The sequence below is a fragment of the Portunus trituberculatus genome, chromosome 46, assembly GCF_017591435.1.
Source record: "Portunus trituberculatus isolate SZX2019 chromosome 46, ASM1759143v1, whole genome shotgun sequence".
In the NCBI taxonomy this organism is placed as follows: Eukaryota; Metazoa; Arthropoda; class Malacostraca; order Decapoda; family Portunidae; genus Portunus; species Portunus trituberculatus.
The window spans coordinates 8,044,058-8,054,828 of NC_059300.1; the positions used below are offsets into that span (position 1 = coordinate 8,044,058).

The following is a 10,771-nucleotide window of genomic DNA, read 5'->3' on the forward strand; positions in this document are numbered from 1 at the left end:
GAGTAGAGATGTGAAATTTCCAGTTTAGATTTTTAGTGAAGGATAGACCGAGTGTGTTTAATGTAGAGGAGAGGGAAGTTGAGTGTTATTGAAGAAGAGAGGATAGTTGTCTGGAAGGTTATGTCGAGTAGATAGTTGTAGAAATTGAGTTTTTGAGGCATTGAACAAAACCAGGTTTTCTCTGCCCCAATCAGAAACAAGTGAAAGATCAGAAGTTAGGCGTCCTATAGCATCTCGCCTTGAGTCATTTAATTGTTGTTGGGTTGGGCGTCTGTTGAACGCTGTTGAATAATGCAAGGTGGTATCATCAGCATAGGAGTGGATAGGGCATTGAGTCAGATTTAGGAGATCATTGATGAATAATAGAAAGAGAGTGGGTGATAGGACAGAACCCTGTGGAACACCACTGTTGATAGTTTTAGGGAAGAACAGTGACCGTCTACTACAGCAGCAATAGAACGATCGGAAAGGAAACTGGAGATGAAGGTACAGAGAGAAGGATAGAATCCGTAGGAGGGTAGTTTAGAAATTAAAGATTTGTGCCAGACTCTATCGAAGGCTTTCGATATGTCAAGGCCGACAGCAAAGGTTTCACCGAAGTCCCTAAAAGAGGATGACCAAGATTCAGTTAGGAAAGTAAGAAGATCACCAGTAGATCTGCCTTTACGGAAACCATACTGGCAATCAGAGAGAAGGTTGTGAGCTGATAGATGCCTCATTATCTTCCTATTAAGGATAGACTCAAAGGCTTTAGAAAGGCAGGAAATCAAAGCTATAGGGCGGTAGTTAGAAGGATTGGAGTGGTCACCTTTTTTAGGGACAGGTTGAATGTGAGCAAACTTCCAGCAAGAAGGATAAATAGAAGTAGAGAGACACAGATGAAAGAGTTTGACCAGGCAGTGAGCGAGTTCGGAATAAGAGACAAGAGAACATGGATAGACAAAAACAAAGATTGAAAACACGAGATACTGTGTAGGGGAAGGAAAAATCAGACCCAGATAAAACAAACAGCAACAGAGAGATGAGAGAATAATAATAGCCGGGCAAGCAGGTAGACAAGCAATAGAGATCCAAAAACAAGGACTGAAGAAACAAGAAACTGTATAAAGGAAGGAGTAACAGACCCAGATAAGACAAACAGCAACAGAGAGATGAGAGGACAATGATAGCCAGGCAAGCAGGTAGACAAGCAATAGAGATGGACAGAGAACAACCATTGAGGGAAGACGGAGGAAGCCAGGTGTCACAGTGCAGTGGTTAACAGAGCTGAGGAGACTGAGATGGAGGGTATTGGCCTGTGGAGAAACAGGCAACAGGCTACTGGACCTTGGAGCTGTTTGTGGTGGAGGTGGATGAGAAGCAGCACAATAGATTCCACTTTGAGGTGTCTGTATACGAAGGTGGATGACAGGAGAGCTATTTTAGTTTACTTATATGGTGGAAAGTGGATAGAAAGTGGTGGATAAGAAGTATACTAGAGGGCACTTATAACTGCCTGTCGTAGCAGGTAGATAGTAGAAGGTGGATGAAGAGGGATATCGCAGAGTCCACTTGAATATATATACATTAATAATTGTCTATAGAAAATACCAGAAGGTGGATGAAGTTATGTACGAAAATCTACTTAGACATATCCGTGTAAGATGGAGGACGGATGATCAACAGTAGGAGGTGGATGAAGAGACGGGTATTGCAGAGTCCAAGAAGATAAGTCTGTAGTGGAAGTTAGATGACAGGAGGGGTAGTGAAGGAGAGGTGGAGGAGGGTGGGAGCGGCATTTCAAGGTCACGAGGCTGAGGCGAAGCTGAGGCTGAGGAGAGGCGAGTCAAGCAGGCACTTTGTATGCTGGTGGCCATCTGTTAGGCAAATACCTTATGGCGAGTAGTGCAGGCTGTCTGGAGGCGAGTCAAGGCACCTCTGATCTATGTTCAACCCTCCCTTTATAATTCTGATGGGCTATTCTGCGTCTCTCTGGCTGTTTGTGCGCATAACTCTATCTCCCTCTCCTCTCTCTCTCTCTCTCTCTCTCTCTCTCTCTCTCTCTCTCTCTGATCATTTTGTGAGGTTAATAGTGACGATAATGACATGACCGCCATCACCACCGCCATCACCGCCAAGTAATAAACAGGTGATAATAGAGGTGCGGTCCTGCCTGTGGTGGTATGAACTGCTGGCGTGGTGGTGGGGAGAAAAGAGAAGAAAATGAGAGCAGTGTGGTGGTGGTGGTGGTGGAACTAAGGCATAGGTAATTCATTCGCTTATAAAAACAGATAAACCAGATAACATAGACAAACGAACACACACACACACACACACACACACACACACAGCATCTTTCCTTCCAACTGATAACCACCATCACCACCATCACATACCCTCTTCCTCCTACTACTAGATCAACATTACCACCATCACCACCACCACCATCACCATCACCACCACCATCACCATCCTCCTTCAGCAGTGATAACAGACCTTGATTACAACTTGGAGGAGGCGTGCCTGTTTCCTGCGGCCGGTGATGGCAGAAGGAGGAGGAGGAGGAGGAGGAGGAGGAGGAGGAGGAGGAGGAGGAGGAGGAGGAGGAGGAGGAGGAGGAGGAGGGAGAATGAAAAGGAAGAGGAAAAAGGGAAGAATAAACAAATAAATAAATAAACGCTTAGCAGTAGTGAAGGTGGAAAGAAGAAAAGTAAATAGGAAAATAATTAGGGAATGCGAAGGAAGGTGCAAGAGAAACACTTACGAGGAGTGACAAAGAGTAGGCATATGAGGAGGAGGTGGAGTAGGATGATGGAGAGCACGGAAAGAGACATGAAGGAAGATATGAAGATGGAGGAAGATCAAAGGTGGAAGTACAATGTCGGTTCAAAGGGGATGGAGAAAGAATGTCGTGAAAATATCAAATAAAATAAGAGAAAGGTGAGTAATAACAACAGAATACAACGGCAACTAACAATAAAAACACGAGGTCGCGGGTCACGGGAGAGTCAGACAGATAGACGGGAATAATACAACCCAGGTGAGTGGCAGGTGGAGTGACAGGTAGATACACAGAGGAAAGAACACAGGTGGTATGCTTCAGGTGGTTTCCTTTTTTAATTACCTGCCACAAGTCACAGTGCCGCCGTGATATACATGGACAGAAGTGAGTGATGTACAAAGGGACAGACACGTATAGACAGACAAAAAAAAGAGAACAGACACAGACAGAGGATGGAAAGCAAAGCAGACATGTGAATAATTGTACGACACACACACACACACACACACACACACACACACACACACACACACACACACACACACACACACACACACACTTTCATAGCACCCATTTAAATTCTATATAACTAATACCCCTGAACACTTTTACGTTCGTGTGTGTGTGTGTGTGTGTGTGTGTGTGTGTGTGTGTGTGTGTGTGTGTGTGTGTGTGTGCTCGTGCGTGTCTGTGTCCCGGGGTGGAAACGATTAACTACCGCTATCAATTAAGTTTTGCTGCCACCACATTTTATTTCCGCAATCTTTTACTTCATTCTCCCTCCTCCATTTTCTCTTCTTCCTCGTTCGTATTTCCCTGCCATTCCAACCCCTTTACATCACCTTCCCACTATCCGTTGTCTTCCTTCGCCTCGCCTTGCATTGTCTTTCCTTTTCCTTTCCTTCCCTCTCTTTAATCTTTCATTTCCTTCTTTACCTTTCCTTCAACACCTTTTCCTTTCACCTTGGCTCTCCACTCCTCACTTCCCTGCACTTCCCTCTCATCCACTGCCATCACCCGCCCTTCACCCTTCACCTCCTCACTCTCACTACCCCAAATTTAGCAGCTCAGTGCGGCCCAATCAAGCGATGAATTCAGCGAACTATCAAAGGTGATCAAGGCATTTATATATCATCCTAAATTTATACACATCACCACACGGAGATAATTATGTTGGGGGGAGGAAGGGCAGGACGCCGCCAGCAGTTTCCCTCCCCTCTCCCTGTCTCTGTCTGTTAGTCTTGCTATTAATAGTCTTGGTGATGGTGGTGGTGGTGGTGGTGGATTGGATTGGATTTTTAATTTTAGCGCCGCAACAGCAGCAACAGCAGGTAGCAGCAGCAGCAGCAGCAGTAGTAGTAGTAGTAGTAGTAGCAGTAGCAGCAGCAGCAGCAGCAGCAGCAGCAGCAGCAGCAGCGCAGCAGCAGTAGTAGTAGTAGTAGTAGTAGTAGTAGTAGTAGTAGTAGTAGTAGTAACAGTAACAGTAACAGTAGCAGTAGCAGTAGCAGTAGTAGCAGTAGCAGTAGCAGTAGTAGCAGTAGTAGTAGTAGTAGTAGTAGCAGTAGTAGTAAATGAGGTAGTGGTAATTTAAATGCAATTGTGTTAGGGGAATATTTCCAGACCTACAAATAATCTACTCAAAGGGTATCACTGCACATTACACTAAGTACACTGTGAATATAAGAGTGATATTGAGTGGCCGACGTTAAAAAGTTAAAAATACAAAATAGTGAATATAATATTATATGTGGTGTTGGTACCGTCAATACCATAATTATTCTTTATAGATGACGATAATGATAATAATAATAATAATAATAATAATAATAATATACTACTACTACTACTACTACTACTACTACTACTACAATAACAACAATAATAATAATTACATATATTCTATAATTGATAACATTAATTACTGGATAATGAAACACACAAAAAATGCAAGAACAAAAAAAAATTGTAATACGAAACTCTCTCACACACACACACACACACACACACTAATTAAGCCACAAGGATGAGTGGAGGTGGACTGAGGCACGGAAGCAAGGCAGGAAGAGGAAGGATGCAGCACCCAATAAAAACTAAATTCTTTCACTTTTTTTTAACTCAGTGAAGTGTAGGAAACAACAGCGTGACTGGACAAGAAGTGATGCAACAGTGACGCTGAAGATGATATTGGAGAAAGTCAAATAGGAGGAGGAGGAGGAGGAGGAGGAGGAGGAGGAGGAGGAGGAGGAGGTGGAGGAAGAAGAAAGCTGATGAGATTGACACCGTTTGATATTTCGATTCATATTCTCTCTCTCTCTCTCTCTCTCTCTCTCTCTCTCTCTCTCTCTCTCTCTCTCTCTCTCTACAAATCACGACACATTCTGAGGGGCCATGTTACCACTAAGAATTCCTGACAACTAAAGAAATATTTGTAAATCACCTCTTATTTTCAGGTAAGTTCTTTTGGACATGATATAAAAGAAAAAAAAATTAAATCAAATGTGACCGAGGACTCGAGATTAATCACTTCACCTTTGATGTGTGAATGATATGCAAGTTCTCCTTTCATAGTTTCTTATCTTCTTTTCATTCTTGTTATCTGAAGTATACTTGTAGTCCGTGTGTAAGTACAATACCTTTTCAATATTGTTGTTGTCGTTCTTCTTATTCTTAGCATTATTGTTCTTATGATCAATATTACTGTGTTACCAGAATTAGTGGTAGTAATGGTGGTGGTGGTGGTTGTGGTAGTAGTAGTGGTGGTGGTTGTGGTAGTAGTAGTGGTGGTGGTTGTGGTAGTAGTAGTAGTAGTAGTAGCAGTAGCAGTAGCAGTAGCAGTAGCAGTAGCAGTAGCGGCAGCGGTAGCGGTAGCAGGAGCAGAAGCAGTAGCAGTAGCAGTAATAGTATCAGCAGCAGTACATAATCAGCACCTGTAGGAGTCAGCGTGATGGTAGCTGCTCCTGTTGGTGACGTGAACAGAAAGGAGGAGGGAGAGAGGGACGTGAACAGGAGAGAATGAGGGAGTGGGGGTGAGGCGTAGGCCGGGGCGTCTCTCAAGTAGTACTTCAGGATTTTCTCGCTTCGACAGGTTTCGTGAAAAGAAGCGACTGACGTTTGTATTAGTGGGAGGAGGAGCAAAAATTTTTCCTGAATTTTACAAGACTGTCAGACGTGGGAGCAGCAGAGACGAGGAGGCGGCTGGAGAGAGGACTAGAGGTAGGAAGGAAAGGAGAAATCCTGGCATGGAGAAAAGGAAGAAGGCGAGAGTCTGGAAGGAATGAAGGAAGTACGTAAATGAGAAAGTCTGAAGGAAGGGAGGGAGGGGAAGGGTAGGTGGAGAGGGAAAAAGGCAGGAGAGTAGGGAAGGAATGAAAGAAAGAATGGAAGAGTACGAAGGAAGAATGGTCCAACGGAAGAAAAGGATTGCCGTGTGGAGGCAAAGCGAGGGAGGGACGGATGGAAAAAAGTTTAAAATGAAGAAGCGCCCGAAAGTTGCGTCAACCAATTCTTACGACGGGAAGCGAAATATTTCAACGGGAATGGAAATCCTGCATATCCACATCTATCCTGGTCCACACACGTATACACCAGCCTACGTACACGAATGCACACAACTCACACACACACACACACACACACACACACACACACACACACACTCGTTACCTCATGCCTAAAGATGGCGGAGGCAAATAACTTTTTTTTTCTTAATCACGACATTTACGCATTGATCGGATGCCAGATATTCAATTTTCTTCTCCATTTAGAGGTAATGTCCTGGTGCTTTCATTACAATTCCCCGTAATGACGTTATCAAGAAAACGTTTCGTGTGGCGTAACAACCTTGGCTAATTTCCGTAATTCTGCCAATACCTGATCGGATCTGCCGGCATTAGATAACACCGAGAGGCAGGATTCACTCGCCTCAACCTCCACCACCACCACCACCACTCTGACACTCAGACACTCACTCAGCTGTCTCGCCTGGCCCCGCTGCAACCACCGGATTCTCGCCGCGCACACACACACACACACCATCAGTATTGTGCAAGCTTTAAAGCTGTACTGGTTTCAGCATGAAGTTAAGGTTCTTAAGATTATATTTTTCTCTTTCCTCACTCACTAAAATCTGTTGAACAAAGAGCATCCCACTGTGTCATATTTCTTTTAAAATGTATTGGTACAAGTTATTTTGCCGGTTAATCAGTTTACAGCATCCATTTCCTGCAGTTGGAACGGAGTTAATTCCAACCGAAAGGTATAAAAAGATAAAATGAAACTTCCATCAGATAGAATCAAACTTCCATCAAGCGTGAAATAAATGTACATAAGGTATTGCTATATACGTTGCTCTCCCAGTTAATCAGTTTATGGCAGATCTATTTCCCTGCAATGGAATATATCTAAAAGCAACAAAAAATGCAAAAAAAAAAAATCTCTATCATGCCGTGAATAAAACTCATAGATAAAACCTCGCTAATGAGCTCACGCCCCATGGAATGTGTGTAAAATTCGTTAACGACGCGACGACCACACGGCGATAAATCCGTCATCCATTTTTCACGGTAAAATTCCATTTACATCAAGCAAACAATACCTATCAACCTATACACACACACACACAGTGATACACCAAGCGTGACTGCCAGGGTACTTACCAATGTGTTAGGAATGTCAGGTGTTGCTGCTGAGTCTGATGGCCAAGTGTGCCTCGCTCTCCATCACTGGAAGAAAAGAGAGGATGAGTTAAGGACATGATTATTACGGGGGAAGGTGAAAGAAAGGACTTCATTACTGGGAGGAAAGATGAACGAGAAAACATTATCATGATTATGAGATTAAACGCATTCTTACCAAATATGGAGATTGATCATGATTTCACCAGTATTTGACTGTCACTTTAGGCAACAAATGACTCGTTCCGCACAACGCCACGCCATGTCTTTTAGAGTTAGTTTTGAGCCAACCAGGATATCATTGTGAAGAATGCAGAAATACTAAATGTAGAACTTAACGTGCTAAGTTGAAAAGGACGGAAGGAAAAAGTCAAGAATGGCACCTCCTTTCTAATCATTGAAACAACCATACAAGGTGATACAGTATTTACTGTACAACATGTATGTGATATTTTTAATGTGGGGGACGGCTTTTGTAAGGCCATAGTAATTAAATTAATATCCCGGTGGCTGCGGAATCTAAGTCCACAATGATCAGTCATGTATGAAGGTATACAAGTTAGTGCGAGTGTTCATGTGTTGGTGAGCGTAGCGTGCGCAACCTGCAGGGTCTGTACTTTTACCCGGACGGAATTTATTGTTCATGTGACGCAAATGGCCATACTCGATAAAAAGTACTAGTTAATATCTCATTTGGCTTATTTCAATGAAACGAGCGAAGTGAGATAAGGATACTAACTAGCTGATAAAACGTAGGTGTCATATATGGAGGAAAAATCAAGCGAGCTTGGTGATGGTGGTGGTGGTGGTGGAGGAGGCGCAACCCCCTTCCCCCCCGTAAATGCCCCACTACGTGCCTCACATACGTGAATGTGTGGCAGTAGCATAACATGCTGCAGGTCGCCGCTCGCTCTTGTGATCTTGTCTGCCTCATTTGCCTCTTACTAAACTTTCGTGCGTCAACATTAGTAAGAAAAATTCCGAACAATAGCCGAAAAAAAGAACCTTGTGAAAAACAAAGCCTAGAGAATAAAGAGAGGGAGAAGTGTCAGGTGTCAGCAAACATGGTATTTAAATGCCCGGCCATTTAAACCTAGCGTTGTGCAAACAGGAACAATTTTTACACCAATTTAGAACATTTTGACAACTTTTACCAGAACAGACGAAATTCTCCCTTAACTACTGAATTATGAAAAATTTTATGATTAGGTGTAGTCCTAAGGGTGGCCTAACAACAATTACTGCCGCCTGGCAGCGGGGCGCACGCTGATATTCGCTAGAAAAGCCTTATGGTCTAACATTATTTTCTTCTCTCAGTTTCATTCACTAACTTATTCTTGCTATGTCTAGGCCATTTATTGTTATGAGAACAAGAAAAAAAAGGAGAAAGAAAGACACCTTGTAGTGTCTTGGCTCCATTGGATTCCAACATCTTTTCAGAGTTGATCGGGTACAAAGATCGTACGGTGGTCTGGTTGTTTCCAGCAGATACCGGCTATGTCTTCGTTTGTGTCTGTTGAAGCGGAGACGTGCGGAAAAGCGTTGCTTGATTTTCCTATGTTAATGTGCCAACAATACTATTATAGCCAAGCAAGGAGCTAATGGCTCAACAATAGTGATCGCCTTACTGAATTATCATAATACTAACGACTGGTTTGGCAAGTCGTCGCACGTGATGCTGGCCGCTACATTCAAAACTCACCTGATGGCTAAGTTTGGAAGTCACCACGCAGACAACCGACTTAGAACAGAATAGTAAACTTATCAAAACTACCCTGGTGAGGTCATCCAGGAAATAGTAGAAAACGCGTGTGGCTCACGTGTGATCTGCCTCGGAACTGATGCAAGGCGCTGCGCAGAACATTCTCTCACTCACCGGTTGCCAACTACGCAGTCATATGAGAGCTGTGAAATTACTCTAAAGGTCAAAGATACTAAAAGAGGCGCCTTATTGGTGCCTAAAACTCAGTCTTCTCATACCTACAACACTCTCCACCCCACAGCGAATGAGTAACGGGTATCGGGCGCCTCTCACTGCGGAAGCCTGGCACCTTTCCTCGACGTGCAGTTTAATGATGTAAACCCATATCATCACATCCGGCTTCAGCAAAACCACAAGAATTGACTGACCACCGCTAGTACTCCTACTAACCACTATCGCTTCTTACAAAACCAACATTATCACCACACTCTCACACCCTCATGCCACTGCAAAAGAGATCCGAGAATAATATACTCGTGATTATCTTAAAACAAGGCAGTCATTCCTATCCACATTCAAATGCTTTCCACTCCATCACTACCATAATCACTACAACTGCCTCTACCACTACCACTACCACTTCCAGGCGTCACCTTTAAACACGTCCCGTCCCGTCACGCCAAACTATCGCAAATCAAGACTATTTTTGTCCACGTGAAAGTAAGAATCACCTCCCTTATTGTTCCCTATTGTGGCAAACGACAGCTTGTAAGGAAACGGTTTATTTCCACGTTCTTATATATACAAAAAATAAACACCTCTTTTCCTTCTCCTCTTTCTGTTTTATTTTTCTCTTTCTACTCTAAACTCTATTGTCAATTTTCTTCCTCTTGTGTTTATTCTTATTCCTCGACCTTCTTTGTTTTTCATCTTCCTCCTTTTTTTTCTCCATCGTGGCTTCTTACAACTTTTTTCCTGATTTTCTTTCTCTTATCCTTTTCTTGTCGTCTGATTCTCATGATTTTTTTCCTCTCCTCCTCCTCCTCCTCCTCCTCTTCCCACTGTTCTTTGTCTTTCACACTTTCCTTATCCGTGTGTATGCAATCTCTTTCTCCTGCAATTCTTCCTCCTCCTCCCCTTCCTCCTCCTCCTCCTGCTCCTTATCCTATTTCTTCTCGTCTCCTGCACTCGATCGTCATAGCACAGTCTTTATGAAGTGTGTGTGTGTGTGTGTGTGTGTGTGTGTGTGTGTGTGTGTGTGTGTGTGTGTGTGTGTGTGTGTGTGTGTGTGTGTGTGTGTGCGCGCGCGAGCGCGCCCCATGTCAACAACAACGCAAAAGACCCTTTCACTAAGAACATTAAAATAAAAAAAATAAATAAAAGATACAGGGATGGAAGGTATTCAGACTTACTCACTATAATAAAAGAGAGAGAGAGAGAGAGAGAGAGAGAGAGAGAGAGAGAGAGAGAGAGAGAGAGAGAGAAATTAACAAACAAATAGACACACAGACAGATAAGCTGAGGAACAGACACAAAGACAAGCAGACAGACAGACAGACACAGACAGACAGAGAGAATAATGAAGTTTCCAGACAGGTTCCAGGAAGGCGCCACATCGGCCTGGAGTGAGAACAA

The 10,771-nt window shown here is 43.3% G+C and overlaps 1 long non-coding RNA gene across 2 annotated transcripts in view; it reads right to left on the minus strand.

The window, feature by feature from the left end:
• LOC123520255 overlaps nucleotides 1-9,262 on the minus strand; it is an 83,491-nt gene extending 74,229 nt beyond the window's left edge. For both annotated transcript variants that reach the window (XR_006679211.1, XR_006679212.1), the window contains exons 1-2: nucleotides 9,137-9,262; nucleotides 7,417-7,482 (exon numbers count right to left, since the gene is read on the minus strand). This is a non-coding gene — a long non-coding RNA (uncharacterized LOC123520255). The remainder of the gene's footprint in view (nucleotides 1-7,416; nucleotides 7,483-9,136) is intronic.
• Between the last annotated feature and the right edge of the window lie 1,509 nt (nucleotides 9,263-10,771).